This window comes from Chelonoidis abingdonii, chromosome 17 (assembly GCF_003597395.2).
Source record: "Chelonoidis abingdonii isolate Lonesome George chromosome 17, CheloAbing_2.0, whole genome shotgun sequence".
NCBI classification, from domain to species: Eukaryota; Metazoa; Chordata; order Testudines; family Testudinidae; genus Chelonoidis; species Chelonoidis abingdonii.
In genome coordinates this window covers 11,844,704-11,851,300 of record NC_133785.1, presented here as the reverse complement: position 1 = coordinate 11,851,300, position 6,597 = coordinate 11,844,704, and the positions used below count along the sequence as shown (strand labels likewise).

Here is a 6,597-nt window from a genome sequence, read left to right as displayed (position 1 = left end):
TCTGACGCCGGCGCCCGTCAGAAGAATTTATTTAGAATAAATTTCAAACTGGTGACTTTTTAATATTCTCAGTGTGATTGGTTCATTAATTTTTTTTCTAAAATGCAGTTTTTTCAGACATTTATCTGAAGGTCTTTGTAGGCTGTGAATGAAAAGGACATTTACAACCTAAATAAATTTGTATCCTCCTTCCAGTGTTTGTGGGCTTATAATCTCCTTGTCCTATTTTTCTAGAAATATTTCTCATCTCTATTGCTGTGTGATTGACCCACATAAAAAGGACTAACTGTATAGTGTACAGATTTTATGGTAAAGGACACCAGCACAGATCCCTAAAATAGGTAGAAACAGTAAATTGACTATGCAAAGTGCTGTCAACTGCAAAAAGTAAACAATGTGAAAAGAAATAGAGGAAGATAATTTCAATCACTTTTTTCCTGGTTTTTTTTTAGTTTTACTACTATTACAAGTAACATCTATGATTACCTCAGATTGAAAGAGTATAGATTAAAAAAATTATGTGAACTCTTCCTTTAACACACACACATAATCCCCTCTCAAATAGCAGCATAGCTACAACTGAAATTGCTTTCCAACAGTGGAAAAGGCTTTACATAGTTACAAATTGTTCAGTAGCTCTAGTCTTATGCCGTTTAGATCTGAGTAATTGTATCAAAACGTAGAATAATTCCTTAATATATAATCCTATAAATTTCCATTATTAAAAATGTTGGTTTTGGCTGGGACTCATTCATCCCCCAGTTTAAGTTAGAGCAACTGAGATTATCCACAGCAAAGAGACACTCCAACTTTCACCTTTTAGGCTTTGCTCCTTATGAAGAGATGTGGGCTAGAACTGCTACGCTACCAAGGGATTCCTCCATCACACTTAATGATCTCCAGCAGCTTCATGGCTTCTTTGCACCAACAAACAATCGCTAACTGGCTGGCAAAATGGAGAACTTGGCCAGGGGCAGCTCTGGGCAGCTCCAGGCATCAGCACGCCAAGCGTGTGCCTGGGGCGGCAAGCCAGGGGGGGTGCTCCGCCGGTCACCGCGAGGGCGGCAGGCAGGCTGCCTTCGGTGGCATTCTTGCGGAGGGTCCGCTGGTCCTGCGGCTTTGGCGGACCTCCTGCAGGCGTGCCCCCGAATCCGCGGGACCGGGGACCTCCCACAGACAAGCCGCTGAAGGCAGCCTGCCTGCCGTGCTTGGGGTGGCAAAATACCTAGAGCCGCCTCCGAACTTGGCTCTTTGCCAGAGGATGTTGCGAAGGCCAAGACTATAACAGGGTTAAAAAAAGAACTAAATAAGTTAACAGAAGATAGCTCCATCAGTGGCTATTAGCCAGGATGGGCAGGGATGGTATTCCTGGCTTCTGTTTGCCAGAAGCTGGGAATGGGCAACAGGGGATGGATCACTTGATGATTACATGTTCTGTTCGTTCCCTCTGGGGCACCTGGCATTGGCTACTTTCGGAAGACAGGATACTGGGCTAGATGGACCTTTGATCTCACCCAGTATGGTTATTCTTATGTTCTTAAAGTGCTAGTTATATACAGGGCCGGCGCTTCCATTTAGGCGGCCTAGGCAATTGCCTAGGGCGCCAGGATTATTGGGGGGGGGGCGGCATTTTGCCAGGGGGGGCGGCAGGCGGCTCCGGTGGACCTGCTGCAGTCGTGCCTGCGGAGGGTCTCCTGGTCCCGCGGCTCCAGTGGAGCTGCCACAGGTATTCCTGCGATGGTCCCTTGCTCCCGCAGTTCTGGTGGACCTCCCGCAGGCACGGCTGCGGCAGGTCCACCGGAGCCGCAGACCAGTGCGCAGGGCAGTGAAATGGCCGTGCGTCTAGGGCACTAAAAACACTAGTGCTGGTCCTGGCTATATAGTAATATTAATCACAAAATCAAACTCATTCCTCTGTACCAGATTATTATAGCCAACTCCAAACAGTATATGATCTTATCCAGCAAATGTGCTGCAAGGTTTGGGTGTCAGTTTAAGAGTGGAATTCTGATGATCTCTTTGAATTTCGTTTTGTGATTTGGCAGAGCCTTTACAATTCCTGTAACATGGTTTATTATGTACAAATCAGTATGCATTTCAATATAGGATTACACTGAGTCACGCTGCTAATCATTTTCTATTGGACTTTACAGTATTTTATACAAAACTGATTAATCAAGCAACTATCAGCAAGTCACTAAACTTTTAGGCTTGCCACATTGCAGATAAGTGTGTGAACTGTCAAACATGTCTGAATGCAAACAAGCACAGCTTAGACTTCCATATTTACTGCTAAAGGTTACTGAAGAAAAAAACTTTACAGATGAGTCCAATCCAATTTGTCATTAACTTCTTGTCTATAAAAAGTGTAATGTACATCAGAAAAAAAGAAAAAAATATATACAGCTTCTCATGATAAACAGCAGCAGACATTTGTTTTAGTGGAATATCTTGGACCACTTAAAGACAATTCCCATCATCTACAAGTGTATACTGATTCATTGTGGACTTTAAAAAAACACAGCTGGATGGATTGTCTGTATTTAGAGAAGAAAGAAGTAAAGCTTTACAGCATTATGGACTCTCAGAAAAGTGAGAACACCATAGAATAATATTTGGAATAACATTTTGAAAACAAAGGTGTACCCACAACTCCCCTTGTTATGTAGTGGAAATATACAAGAGGAGGAGAGCGTAAAAGAGCTTTAAAAAGCCCCCACACACATACTGTTGCTTTGGACCACCATACCCATGGTAACAAATGGACATGACTGAGGCATTCACCAGGACAATGGGAAGGAATCCTGCAGGGGGTATTGTGGTGGCTTGTCAGAGGTGGGCCTGGCCATTCTGCCTATAGTGTTGCAATGGTCAATAGGGGCCACTGCGGCAGGGTAATTATTAGGGCAGTTTGCTGCAAACTACATCACAGGCTGAGACAGCTCTAGGACACAGGGGAGGCACATTGCTTCCCGTCTTAGACCCTGTACTGGGCTATGCGCTAGCAGCCTTTGCTGGTAGAGGCCAGCCTAGCTGAGCATGCAGTCAACCACTCCGTCAATTGCTTTATCAGTCATCACGATAATGCTTGATTTAAACCTCAGTTTCCTTGGCTGTCATAGCTAGAGCAGCCTTAAGGAGTAACACTGGTGAGTAGAACTGGTCAAAATTCTCTGAATTTAAATTTTTCTGTGATACTTTTATCAAAAATTCTGTTTTTGATTACCCATTTACCCCCTTCTCCTTCCCCCTACACACTCTTTTTGATAGATTTGTTGAAAACATCAGGGGTCAACAAGTATTAATGATGTCCAGCATTCTGTCTGTAAATCTAAAGGGTTTGGGGAGGTGAACTTCAGCTTTGTGTGTGTGAGGTACAGCAGTTCCAGATGGTTCTGGCATTATGCTGCCTATGATGTTTGCATGGAGGTGCCATACAAACAGATTTGTGGGATGTAGCCCGTTTTTGTAGTCTTATGGGGAAAGAGTACATATTAAGAAGCACTTTGGTCTCTGGCGTTTGACGTAAAAGGGCTGGAAGCCAGGATTCAAATGCAGTCTGAAACACTCAGTGAGGAGAGGTTATCAAGCTGTGACACAGAATCATAGAAATACAGGGCTCAAAGGGACCTGAAGAGGTCATCTCGTCCAACCCCCAGCACTGAGGCAAAACTCAAGTACCATATACCTAGACATGACCAGTAGGAAAACTAGTAATAAACTGGTCACTTAATACTGTACTGGAAGTCATTCCGTTTTGTTTAGGAACTGAAAGTACAGTCATTACACAGTAATGAGAACCTGTGTGGTGTCTGGATTTCCTTACGTGAGAGGACCAGTCTACGGAGAGAACAGCATGTGAGCTGAGCGAGCGTTATGAAGAAGGATGGTGAATGTTGTTAGGACCACCACTCAGATCAGCCAATGAAACCTCAGTTGCAGCCTTCAAGAGGCGCTGACCCCAGTTGCCCTACATCCTGGCATCTGAGTGAAATTTACTTTCAGATTGCACTGGTCTCCCAAGCCAGCAGTGGATCATAATTAACCAGTTCTCCCAAGATGCTTATTTGGTGAGCATAAAACAGCACTGATTTCTAAGTTATGGAAAATGAATGATCTGACTGAGGAATAATTATCATTTTTTTGCTAAAATCTCAAGTTTCGGATTTCTTTGTATCTAACAATTCATTTTCTTTAACACAGTGCAGCTTATGGGGATGCAGAGTGTCTGAAGAGATTCCCAAAATAAAAACTATGTGGTAAAAGATGACATTTGTGGTCAATGCAAAAGTCTGGTGCTTCCTAGCCAAAGCACAAATTTAAAGCAACAAAATGTGGTCCACTATAATCTCTGTGTGGGAAAGGAGGGCATCACTCATTCCTGCCAAAGAACAAAATAGGGAAAGTTTTATTTAAGAAAAGACTCAAATGGGGAGGGAGGGATTGAAATATGAATGTCTGATAGTTATTGTACCTGGGAACAGAGGCTGCAATTCCAAAACCAACACTTGGTGTCAGTAATAGCTGTAATCCTGTTTATAATCTCCTCTCCCCACAGCACATCCTTCTTTATTGTATTTGCTCCTGCATTTATTATTTAAAAGATGGCTTTGGCTGGCAGCTACATTCTGAGCAAAAAAATTTCAGCACCTCAGTTGTAAAGTGTGTGCACAGTTTGTTCACTTGTTTCTTGTTAGGTCCACATCTTACCACTGTACCTCCTTTTAAAAAGTTCAAAACATGTTGTTCCACACTCTGTGCCTTCCTTTTTGGGTTTCCTACTACTCCCTCCAGCCATGCATTGTACTTTCCAACAAGTATCTTTTCACCTTAAATGAGAAACTCCGAATTGCTTCGCCTGTTGCTCCAAATACCTGTCTTTTTTACTCTGGATTGAAAATAGTTCCACTCCCCATCCCGCATCCCCATACCATAGATGAGTATATGCAGAGGAGTAATATGGGTGCGATTCAGAAAAGCTTTAGGTAAGATGAAAATCATTGAAACCAAAATGATTTGAGATTTGGAAAGAAATTGTATCAGCCCTCCTAATATAAGCAGCACAGTCAAAGATTCAGATCATAATACAATGCCTAGGAAAATCTAGACTGCTTGTAGAGTCCAAAAATTAGTTGCATACTTTATTCAGTAAGAAAGTCAGTCAGCTGTGTTGCAAAGAGGCAAGCTGCTAGACCTGCCACCACTTGTGTATCTTTTTATACTGCAACGTATCTCATTTTCTAATTTGGGATTTGGAGTACACCTGTGAACAAGAAACTACTGTTCCACTGGAGTAGGGTTACAACTCAAATAATAAAATATATTAGACAAAGTTTGCATGTTCTTCTGTCCATGAGTTCTCCGAGCAGGTCATGATTTTCCTCAGATTAGCTGAAATGTTTGCAATATAGTTGAAACTTTTGCAGTATAGATTAGTTCACAAGCCATTCATTGAGTATTCAAAATACTTGGTTATTTTGACTGCTCACATACGTCACCTTGGCTGTGATCCTCCAAACACACACATAACTTTATTACTGTGATCAGCCCTATTCAGCTGACTGAGACTACTTGTGGTAGTAAAATTAAGTGTGTATGAGTGTTTGTAGAACTGGGGCTCTGCTATGTTTTTGACACTTGATTGAAGAACTCTTAGAATAAGATTTCTGAAGCAATTACTGGGGTTTCCAAATCTAAAAGTTGTTTTCTATAAATATTCTCCAATATTAGCTTAAAAGAATTTTCAGATGAGTATTTTTCTCCCTCAGCTATAATTAACCAAATGACACCCTCTTTAAAAGAAGAAAAAATCCCAAACTAATGCCATATATAAGATTTGATTTTATCCTTAAAGGTCTTAATGAGAGCCACTTTGTGCCATTAAAAACTGTAAAGTGGTGATTATTCTCTGGCAACAAGCTTCCCTTCTACTATTACTCCGGCTGTTAAGAGACAAGCTTTGCTGATGGATTGAACACCCTATCCTATCCTGGAGGTCATGGTCAATGGGAGTTTTGTCACTGATTTCAGCAGGGGCCCAGTCTAGCGATTACTGAGATTTACGAAGAATGCAGTCTTTACAGGATTTCATTTGTACTGCTGCAGAGAAAGGGTTACATTTCTGTGTGAACTAAGGTTAGAAATCCTATGTCCTAATCAGTTAAAATTAATTTCCTATTTCTTGTTTAGAACCAAAGCAATTAGCAAACAATTATTGCTGTGTAACACTGTCATGGTACAATTCCCCACTCTGAACCTTAGCGTCCAAAAGATGAGGTACCAGCACGAATTCCTCTAAGCTCAATTACCAGTTTAGAACCTGTAGCGCTGCCACCAACCAGGAATTCCAGTGCCTGGTACACTCTGGTCACCCCCAAAACCTTGCCCGGGGACCCCCAAGACCCAGACCCTCTGGATCTTAACACAAGGAAAGTAAACCCTTTCCCCCACCGTTGCCTCTCCCAGACTTCCCCTCCCTGGGTTACCCTGGAAGATCACTGTGATTCAAACTTCTTGAATCATAAAACAGAGAGGAATCAGACTTTTCCTCCCCCTTTCTCTCCTTCCTCCCATCAATTCCCTGGTGAGTGCAGACTC

At 42.2% G+C, this 6,597-nt stretch overlaps 2 protein-coding genes across 3 annotated transcripts in view; one reads left to right on the top strand and one right to left on the bottom strand.

The window, feature by feature from the left end:
- PACS1 (phosphofurin acidic cluster sorting protein 1) overlaps window positions 1–6,597 on the bottom strand; it is a 548,517-nt gene that overhangs the window by 131,037 nt on the left and 410,883 nt on the right. The window lies entirely within an intron of this gene.
- The window catches only part of CARD19 (caspase recruitment domain family member 19), a 150,006-nt gene that overhangs the window by 106,178 nt on the left and 37,231 nt on the right, over window positions 1–6,597 (top strand). The gene's annotated exons all lie outside the window — the stretch shown is intronic.